This window comes from Plecotus auritus (genome assembly GCF_963455305.1).
Source record: "Plecotus auritus genome assembly, chromosome: X".
In the NCBI taxonomy this organism is placed as follows: domain Eukaryota; kingdom Metazoa; phylum Chordata; class Mammalia; order Chiroptera; family Vespertilionidae; genus Plecotus; species Plecotus auritus.
In genome coordinates this window covers 68,614,463-68,625,903 of record NC_137784.1, presented here as the reverse complement: position 1 = coordinate 68,625,903, position 11,441 = coordinate 68,614,463, and positions in this window count along the sequence as shown.

The following is an 11,441-nucleotide window of genomic DNA, read 5'->3' as shown; positions in this document are numbered from 1 at the left end:
ATAGAATTGTACACCTGAAACCAATATAATTTTATTAACCACTGTCACCTCAATAAAAATTCAATTTTTTTTGGCAGACCAGGCTCTCTTAGACAAGGAGAGACTACCACTGCTGCGGGCACTCCCCGGACTGCGGGACTCAGGCACAGAGCCCACACCATCTTGAAGGGGAGAACGGCCTTTTTTAAGAAATCATCAGCACCACCAACCAGACAGGCCTTGGAACTGCCCCGCAACCCAGCAGCCACTCCAGCCAAAATCCTGCTGCCTCACCCACAGACCCACGGACCCTGGGACCTCCACCTCCAAAGGTGCACCGCTCCACAGTTGTAAGTGCAACCTCCCCCTCCCCAGCGGTAGAACTCCGGATAAAACATTCACACATTTCCAGCGTGCGCAGACATCCAGGACACACCACTCCATAGGCAGCACCTGGGAGCCACTGGGAGCCCCAGCGGGTGTGATTTTGTACAGACAAGGGCGCGTGGCCCTGCAGTAGAAATTCCGAACTTCCTCTTCCTGAATAACAGCCCAGGGACACCCCAGCTGTGCAACTTCAGTGCCAGGGCCCCTCAGAGTGCTCCAGAGCTCTGTGCAGGGAAAGGCACCTCCACAGATGCACATCTCCAAGGAGCAGGAACCCTGAGCCCATCTACCCACAGTGCAATGGGGGAGCAGCTGTGAGACTCTGCTGGGTGTGATTCTGCACAGACAAGGGCACGCTGCCCCACAGTAGAAAATCTGAATTCCCTCTTCCTGAATAACTGCCCAGATTCACTTCAGCTGCTCAACTTCAGTGCCAGGACCCCTCAGAGTGCTTCAGAGCTCTGTGCCAGCAAACACACCTCCACAGATGCGAATTTCCAACAGGCAGGCACCCTTAACCCATGTACCCACAGGGTGCTTGTGGGAGCCACTGTGAGCTCTCCCTGGGTGTAATCTTGGACAAACAGGGGCGCATTACCCCAAGCAGTAGAAATTCTGAATTCACTCATCCTGGATACCTGCCCACAGGCGCCTCAATAACAAGGCTACACTGCCAGGGCCCTTCAGAGTGCTTCAGTGTGCCTCACAGGCAAACGCACCATAGGTGACCCTGTGAGCCGCCACTGGGAATGAGTGCAGCAGCAAAAGCTGTGTCTGCCCACACCACTACTACAGAACTATGGACACCACAGTCACGCCTTTCCAGAGTGCTGGCTCCTGAGCCCCATCATCCCAAGAGATGGTTCCTGGGTGCCACTGTGAGTCCTCGCTGGGCATGCGTGATTTCAATTAAGGGTGCAAGACAGCAAAAATTAGAACACTCCCCTCCATGGCTGCTGATATCTAGACACTGCAGTTGTGCCTCTCAAGCTCACAGGCCTAATTCAAGAGAACCCAAATAGATCAAATAGGGAGCCACACTAGATTACCAAGCCCAGGAGAACTGAGAGATTACACCAGTAGCACCATCCCTAAAAGAACCTGGGTAGCAAAGCAATTGGATCTACAATTAAAACATTACAGGAAAACATGGGAAGACAAAAAAGCAATCCCCAAAGGAAAGAAAAAGAGGAATCACCAGAAAGGGAGTTAAATGAACTTGAGGCTAGCAGCTTATCAGAGAAAGAATTCAGAGTAATGGTTATAAGGATGTTTAAACAGCTGGATGACAAATACACACAACTCAAAGAGAATTATAAGGAGCTGAATGAGAATGTCACCAACACAAAAAGGATCCAAGAGTAAATGAAGAATGACATAGCTGCAATAAAGAACACAATGGAAGGATTAAACAATAGACTAGAAGAGGCTGAGGACCGCATCAGAGAATTAGAAGACAAGGTAGGAAAAAACACACAAACACAGCAGCAACTGGAAAGAAGACTTAAAAAGCAAGAGGAGAGCCTAAGGGGGCTTTGGGACAACACAAAACGAAACAATATTCACATAATAGGGATACCAGAAGGAGAGGAAGAGAAGCAAGGAAGAGAAAACCTGTTTGAAGAAATAATGACAGAAAATGTCCCTGATATTGGCAAGAAAAAAAAAAACAAAAACATGCAAGTCCAAGAAGCACATAGAGTCACAAACAAGATGAACCCCAAAAGACCGACACCAAGACACATCATAATTAAATTGGCAAACACCAACAACTAAGTAAGAATCTTAAAGGCTGCCAGAGAGAGACAGAAAGTTACCTACAAGGGTTCTCATATTAGAATATCAATGGATTTCTCAACAGAAACATTCCAGGCCAGAAGGGAATGGAATGAAATTTACAAAGTGATGCAAAGCAAGGGACTGAACCCAAGAATACTATACCCAGCAAGGCTATCATTCAAAAATTGAAGGTGGAATCAGGAGCTTCAGAGACAAAGAAAGGCTAAGAGAGTTTATTACTACCAAGCCAGCAATGCAAGAAATGCTAAAGGGACTGCTGTAAAAAGAAGAAAGAGAATGGGAAGAAGAAACATAAATATTAAGGAAAAATATGACAACAAACATGTACTTGTCAATAATAACATTAAACGTAAATGGATTAAATGCACCAATCAAAACACATAGGGTACCTGAATGGATAAGAAAACATGACCTATATATTTGCTGTCTGCAAGAGACCCACCTCAGAACAAAGGATTCACACAGACTGAGAGTGAAGGGATGGAAAAACATTTTTCAGGCAAATGGTAATGAGAAAAAAGCTGGGGTTGTGATACTTATATCTGATAAAATAGACCTCAAAGTAAAGTCCATAACAAGATATAAGGAAGGCCACTACATAATACTAAAGGGAGCAAATCAACAAGAATATATAACTCTGGAAACATATATGCACCCAATACAGGAACACCCAAATACATAAAACAACTTCTGGAAGATATCAAGGGAGAGATTGATAGCAATACAGTCATAGTAGGGGACTTTAATACCCCACTGACACCACTGGACAAATCAACTAAACAAAAAAACCAGCAAAGAAACAGCAATCCTAAAAGACACACTAGATCAGATGGACTTAATTGACATCTTTAAAACATTTCACCCCAAAGCCACAGAATATACATTCTTCTCCAGTGCACATGGAACATTTTCAAGGATAGACCACATATTAGGACACGGGCAAAGTCTCTTAAAGTTCAAGAAGATAGAAATCATATCAAGCATCTTCTCAGATCACAATTACATAAAAATGGAAATCATCTACAATAAAAACAAGCCCAAAAAAATCACAAACACTTGGAGACTAAATAGCATGCTATTAAACAATGACTGGGTTACCAGAGACATCAAAGAAGAAATAAAAAACATCATGGCAACAAATGACAATGAAAACACAACAACCCAAAATCTATGGGACACAGCAAAAGCAGTCTTGAGAGGGAAGTTCAGAGCTCTACAAGCCTACTACAAAAAAAAGAAACATTGGTAATAAATTATCTAACCCTACAACTCAAAGAGTTAGAACAAGAGCAACAAGAAAAGCTCAGTGTAAGCAGATAAGATGGAAATAATAAAGATCAGAGCAGAGATAAACGACATAGAGACCAAAGAAACAATACAAAAGATCAACAAAACCAAGATCTGGTTCTTTGAAAGGATAAACAAGATTGATGAACCTCTCTCCAGGCTTACTAAGAAGCAAAGAGAGAAGACCCAAATAAACAAAATCAGAAATGAAAGAGGGGAAATACCAACAGACCCCACCGAAATACAAAGGATTGTTAAAAAAATATTATGAACGACACTATTCCAACAAATGGGACAACCTGGAGGAAATGGACATATTCCTAGAAAAATATAACCTTCCAAAACTCAATCAGGAAGAATCTAAACAGCTCAACATGCCAGTAACTATGGAAGAAATTGAAGCAGTCATCAAAGAGCTTCCGGCAAACAAAAGCCCGGGGCCAGACGGCTTCACAGGAGAGTTCTACCAAACATTCAAGGAAGAACTAAAACCTATCCTCCTCAGACTATTCCAAAAAATTCAAGAGGAAGGAACACTTCCAAGCTCCTTCTATGAAGCCAGCATCACCCTAATACCAAAACCAGATAAAGACAACACAATGAAGGAGAATTACAGGCCAATATCCCTCATGAATGTAGATGCCAAAATCCTCAATAAAATTCTAGCAAATAGGATCCAGCAGTACATCAGAAAGATCATACACCATGACCAAGTAGGGTTTATCCCAGGAATGCAAGGATGGTTCAATATCCGCAAATCAATAAATGTGATACATCACATAAACAAATTGAGAGATAAAAATCACATAGTCATATCAATTGATGCAGAAAAAGCATTTGACAAAATCCAACACCCTTTCTTGATAAAAACTCTCAACAAGGTGGGAATAGAAGGATCATACCTCAACATCATAAAAGCTATATATGATAAACCCACAGCTAACATCATACTCAATGGGCAAAAACTAAAACCATTTCCCCTAAGAACAGGAACAAGACAGGGATGCCCACTCTCACCACTCCTGTTTGACATAGTACTGGAAGTATTAGCCACTGCAATTAGACAAGAAGAAGAAATAAAAGGCATCCAAATTGGAAAAGAAGAAGTAAAGCTGTCCTTATTTGCAGATGACATGATATTGTACATAAAAAACCCGAAAGACTCCATCAAAAAACTAACCGACTTAATAAATGAATTCGGCAATGTAGCAGGATACAAAATTAACACCAAGAAATCTATGGCATTTCTATACACCAACAATGAACTTACAGAAAGAGAGACTAAAAAAGCAATCCCATTTTCCATCGCACCAAAAAAATTAAGATACTTAGGAATAAACCTAACCAAGGAGGTAAAAGACCTATATGTGGAAAACTACAGGACACTGAAAAAAGAGATAGAGGAAGATGTAAACAGATGGAAGAACATACCATGTTCATGGATTGGTAGAATCAACATCATTAAAATGTCCATACTACCCAAAGCAATCTATAGATTCAATGCACTCCCCATTAAAATACCAACGGCGTATTTCACAGACCTAGAAAGAACTCTCCAAAAATTCATCTGGAATAAAAAAAGACCCCGAATAGCCACAGCAATCCTGAGAAAGAAGAATAAAGTAGGAGGGACCTCAATACCAGATTTCAAGCTGTATTACAAAGCCACTGTCATCAAAACAGCCTGGTACTGGCACAAGAACAGACATATAGATCAATGGAACAGAATAGAGAATCCAGATATCAACCCAAACCAATATGCGCATTTAATATTTGACAAAGGAGGCATGAGCATACAATGGAGTCAAGATAGTCTCTTTAATAAATGGTGTTGGGAAAATTGGACAGATACATGCAAAAAAATGAAACTAGATCACCAACTTACACCATACACAAAAATCAACTCAAAATGGGTACAGGACTTAAATATAAGACGGGAAACCATAAAAATACTAGAGGAATCCACAGGCAGCAAAATCTCAGACATATGCCAAAAGAACTTTCTCAGTGATACTGCCCCTAGGGCAATGGAAGCCAAACAGAAAATAAACAAATGGGACTACATCAAAATAAAAAGCTTTTGCACAGCAAAAGAAACCATCAACAAAACAACAAGAAACCCCACTGTATGGGAGAACATATTTGCAAATGGTATCACTGATAAAGGTTTAATTTCCAACATCTACAGGCAGCTTATACAACTTAATAAAAGGAAGATAAAGGATCCAATAAAAAAATGGGCAACGGACCTAAATAGAATCTTTTCGAAAGAAGACAGAAGGAAGGCCAAGAGACACATGAAAACATGCTCAAAGTCACTAATTATCCGAGAGATGCAAATCAAAACAACAATGCGATACCATCTCACACCTGTCAGAATGGCTATCATCAACAAATCAAAAAACGACAAGTGTTGGCGAGGATGTGGAGAAAAAGGAACCCTCGTGCACTGCTGGTGGGAATGCAGACTGGTGCAGCCACTGTGGAGAACAGTATGGAGTTTCCTCAAAAAACTGAAAATGGAACTCCCATTTGACCCAGTAATCCCACTCCTAGGAATATATCCTAAGAAACCAGAAACACCAATCAGAAAGGATATATGCACCCCTATGTTCATAGCAGCTCAATTTACAATAGCTAAGATTTGGAAACAGCCTAGGTGCCCATCAGCAGATGACTGGATCAGAAAACTATGGTACATCTACACAATGGAATACTATGCTGCCGTAAAAAAGAAGGAATTACTACCATTTGTAGGCACTTGGATGGAATTAGAGAACATTATGCCAAGTGAAATAAGCCAGTCAATGAAAGAAAAATACCACATGATCCCACTCATTTGGGGATAATGAAAAACATTATAAACTGATGAACAAAAAGATAGTTACAGAGGCAGTAAAGCATCAAACAGACTGTCAAATTACAGTGGTAAGGTTAGGGAGAGGTGGGGGAAATAAGAGATCAACTGAAGGACTTGTATGCATGCATATAAGAGTAACCAACGGATGCAAAACATTGGGGGGTGAGGGCATGCATGGGAGTGGGGTGGGGGTGGGGGGCAATGTTAAGATATGTACACATATAATACCTTAATAAAAATTTAAAAAAAAATTCAAGAGGAAGAAACACTTCCAAGCTCCTTCTATGAAGCCAGCACCACCCTAATACCAAAATCCGATAAAGACAACACAATGAAAGAGAATTACAGGCCAATATCCCTCAGGAACATAGATGCCAAAATCCTCAACAAAATTCTAGCAAATTGGATACAGCAGTACATCAGAAAGATCATACACCATAACCAAGTAGGATTTATCCCAGGGATCCAAGGATGTTACAATATCTGCAAATCAATAAATGTGATACATCACATAAACAAATTGAGAGATAAACACCACATAGTCATATCAATTGATGCAGAGAAAGCATTTGACAAAATCCAACACCAATTTTTGATAAAAACTCTCAGCAAGGTGGGAATTGAAGGTTTATACCTCAACATTATAGAAGCCATATATGACAAACCCACAGCCAGCATCATACTCAATGGGCAAAATCTAAAACCATTTCCCCTAAGAACAGGAACAAGACAGGGATGCCCACATTCACAACTCCTGTTCAACATAGTACTGGAAGTACTAGCCATTGTGATTAGACAAGAAGAAGAAATAAAAGGCATCCAAATTGGAAAAGAAGAGGTAAAACTGTCCTTATTTGCAGATGACATGATTCTGTACATAGAAAACCCTAAAGACTCTATCAAAAAATTATTAGATTTAATAAATGATTTCGGCATTGTAGCAGGATACAAAATTAATGCCAAGAAATCGATGGCATTTCTATACACCAACAGTGAACTTACAGAAATAGAGACTAAGAAAACAATCCCATTTACCATCACACCAAAAAAATTAAGATAGCTAGGAATAAACTTAACTAAGGAGGTAAAAGACCTCTACTCAGAACACTACAGGACATTGAAAAAAAAGAGATAGAGGACAACATAAAAAGATGGAAGAGCATACCGTGTTCATGGATTGGTAAAATCAACATCATTAAAATGTCCATGCTACCCAAAGCAATCTATAGATTCAATGCACTCCCCATTAAAATATCAATGGCATATTTCACAGACCTAGAACAAACTTTTCAAAAATTCAGCTGGAATAAAAAAAGACCCCAAATAGCCACAGCAATCCTGAGAAAGGAGAACAAAGTAGGAGGGATCTCAATACCAGATATCAAACTATATTACAAAGCCACCATTCTCAAAACAGCCTGGTACTTGCACAAGAACAGGCATATAGACCAATGGAATAGAATAGAGAACCCAGATATTGACCCCAACCACTATGCTCAATTAATATTTGACGAAGGAGGCATGAACATACAATGGAGTCAAGACAGTCTCTTCAATAAATGGTGTTGGGAAAATTGGACAGATACATGCAAAAAAATGAAACTAGACCACCAACTTACACCATACACAAAAACAAACTCAAAATGGATAAAGGACTTAAACGTAAGATGGGAAGCCATAAAAATACCAGAAGAATACACAGGCAGAGAAATCTCAGACATATGCCGAAGCAATTTCTTCACTGATACCACTCCTAGGGCAATGGAAACTAAAGAGAAAATAAACAAATGGGACTACATAAAAATAAAAAGCTTTTGCACAGCAAAAGAAACCATCAACAAAACAACAAGAAATCCCACTGTATGGGAGAGCATATTTGCAAATGTTATCACTGATAAAGGTTTAATCTCCAATATTTACAGGGAACTCATACAACTCAATAAAAGGAAGATAAATGATCCAATAAAAAATGGGCAACTGATCTAAATAGAATCTTTTCAAAAGAAGACAGAAGGAAGGCCAAGAAACATATGAAAACATGCTCAAAGTCACTAATTATCAGAGAAATGCTTATCACAATGACAATGAGGTACCATTTCACACCTGTCAGAATGGCAATCATCAACAAATCAACAAAGGACACGTGCTGGTGAGGATGCGGAGAAAAAGGAACCCTCATGCACTGCTGGTGGGAATGCAGACTGGTGCAGCCACTGTGGAGAACAGTATGGAGTTTCCTCAAAAAACTGAAAATGGAACTCCCATTTGACCCAGTAATCCCACTCCTAGGAATATATCCTAAGAAACTAGAAACACCAATCAGAAAGGACATATGCACCCCTATGTTCATAGCAGCACAATTTACAATAGCTAAGATTTGGAAACAGCCTATGTGCCCATCAGCAGATGACTGGATCAGAAAACTATGGTACATCTACACAATGGAATACTATGCTGCTATAAAAAGAAGGAATTCTTACCATTTGCAACAGCCTAGATTGAAATGTAGAGCATTATGCTAAGTGAAATAAGCCAGTCAATGAAAGAAAAATACCACATGATCTCACTCATTTATGGATAATAAAGAACATTATAAACTGATGAACAAAAAGATACAGAGGCAGTAAAACATCAAACAGACTGTCAAATTACAGCAGGACGGTTGGGAAGGGGTGGGGGAGATAAGAGATCAACCGAAGGACTTGTATGCATGCATATAAGCATAACCAATGAACATAAGACACTGGGGGGTGAGGGCATGTATGGGAGTGGGGTGGGGGGGGGCAATGGGAAGATATGTACACATGTAATAGCTTAATCAATAAAAAATGAAAAAATGAAAAAAAATCATTTTTTTAAATCTGTAAGCATTTTCATTAAAAGTAAAGCCTGGATACTGGATCAGTCTATCAGGAGTATTATTTTTGTGGGATTTTGTTTTGTTTGATTGTGTGTGTGTCTCTGTGTGTGTTGGTCTAATAGAAACATAATGCAAGCAACATATGTAGTTTTGTATTTATTATCCACATTAAAAAGCACAAAATACCTTTTGCAACAGCATGGATGTACCTAGAATATTATGCTAAATGAAATAAGTCAGTCAGAGAAAGACAAATACCACATGATCTCACTTGTATGTGGAATCTAATGAACAAAAGAAATTAACAAATACAATAAAAACAGATTTATAGATACAGAGAACAGATTGAAAGCTCTCCAAGGGGAGGTGGGGTGGGGGCTTGGTGAAAAAGGTGAAGGGATTAAGGAAAAAAAAAAAAACCCTCATAGACACTGGAAAAAAAGAGATTTTTAATAATATATAGTAACCCAATATTTCCAAAATATCAGTTCAACATTAATAAAATAAAACTATTAATTAAACTATTTCTCACTGAGTTTTCAAAATGTCCTTTGCATGTTATACCTTCAGCACATATTAATTCAGGCCAGCCACATTTCACATGTTTCATAGCCCTGTGTGGCTAGTTGTTATTATAGTGTACAACATAGTTCTACAATTGTTTATGTTTGTTCTCTATATAGTCCAAAGGCTATTGATATTAGCCAAGAGTACAATGCATCTTGTACTCTATAGGATTTTTCTCAATCTGTCAATATTTGCCTCTACCCATTTCTAAGATATGCTTCTTTTATTTTGGTCCTTGACACATACATTTATATAGTTTATTAATTTAACGTGCCAAGTCTTCGGTGATCCTTCTTTTAATCCTGATTATACTACTATTATTTCAATGGAATAGGGTTGGTAGCAGAAAGTAGTTGAAATTATGAATGCTTAAATCAGACAGTTTTAGGTTCTTAGCTTTGCCATTCCCTAGCTGTGTGACCTTGAGCAAGTGTTATGAGAAGTGCTGAGGTCCCAGAAAACCTCAGTGTATTGTTCTTGGTTTTCAAAGAAATAATCCAGAGGACTGACTGTGAAAGACATGGGTTTATTAGGACTTACATGTGCACCAGTGGTGGCCAACTGGTAGTTTACCGCCGCACTGGCTGCCAACAATGAAAATAAACCCCTAAGTCCTATCAGGTTGCCAATGGACCACACAGGGGGCAGCTGGCTGTTGCTATTGTTTCACCACTACCCAGACTTTCCCAAAACATTGTTTTATAGAGCACAGAAAACAGAGAAAAAATAAGGCATGCAGGGGTAGGGTTACAAGCATTAGATCAAAACACTAGCTATTTACAATCCAGGCTCACATCTAGGAGCAGTTTCTCTATAGCCTTTCTGCTGGTCAGGTTCCCAGGGTCTCCCCGTTCAAGTACAAATGGCCTTCATTATATTTCACACAGGGTGGGAGGCAGAGTTAGAGCATGGGAAGGGGTCCATGTTCCCATTACTACACAGCAAAGTTCTTTACTTATTATTAGATTTTATATATGTAAGTTGAAAAATGATAAATTTAACTTATGTCACTGGTTATTGAGAGGATTAAGTGAAGTACTTTATGCGTGGACCTAATTTGCACTCAATAAAAGTATTTGCTATTGCTTTTATTATTATTATTAATCATAGAACTTCAAGGTAAATTCATTGATATATATCTGCATATGTCTGTCATTACTAGTACAACTTGAAAGTATTTTTACTTGAAAAAATATCTAAACTGTGTATTGTTTTTGGTTCAATGTTTCCTTAAGCACCCTAGTACAAAGTTGTGAAAATTTTAATTATCATAAAAAGGCTATATTGCATACCTGTCTTAGTCTGTTCAAACTGCTATAACAGAATATCATAGACCAAGTAACTTATAAACAATAGATATTTATTTCTTACAGATCTGGAGGCTGGGGAGTCCATGAACAAGGCACAAGCAGAAAAAGTGTGAGAGCCTTCTTCCTAGTTCATGGTGCCTTCTCACTGCCCTCACACGGTGGAGAGAACTCCCTATATCTGTTTTATAAGAGGTCTAATCCCATTCATGAGAGTTACACTTTCAGAACCTAAGTACCTTTCAAAGGCCACACCTCTTAATGCCATCACATTAGCATTAGGTTCCAACATATGAATTTTGAGTGAAAAAAAAAATTCAGCCTGGCCTGCACCCTCTCCAATCTGGAACGCCTCAGGGAATGTCCGACCGTGGGATTGGACCTAAACGGGCAG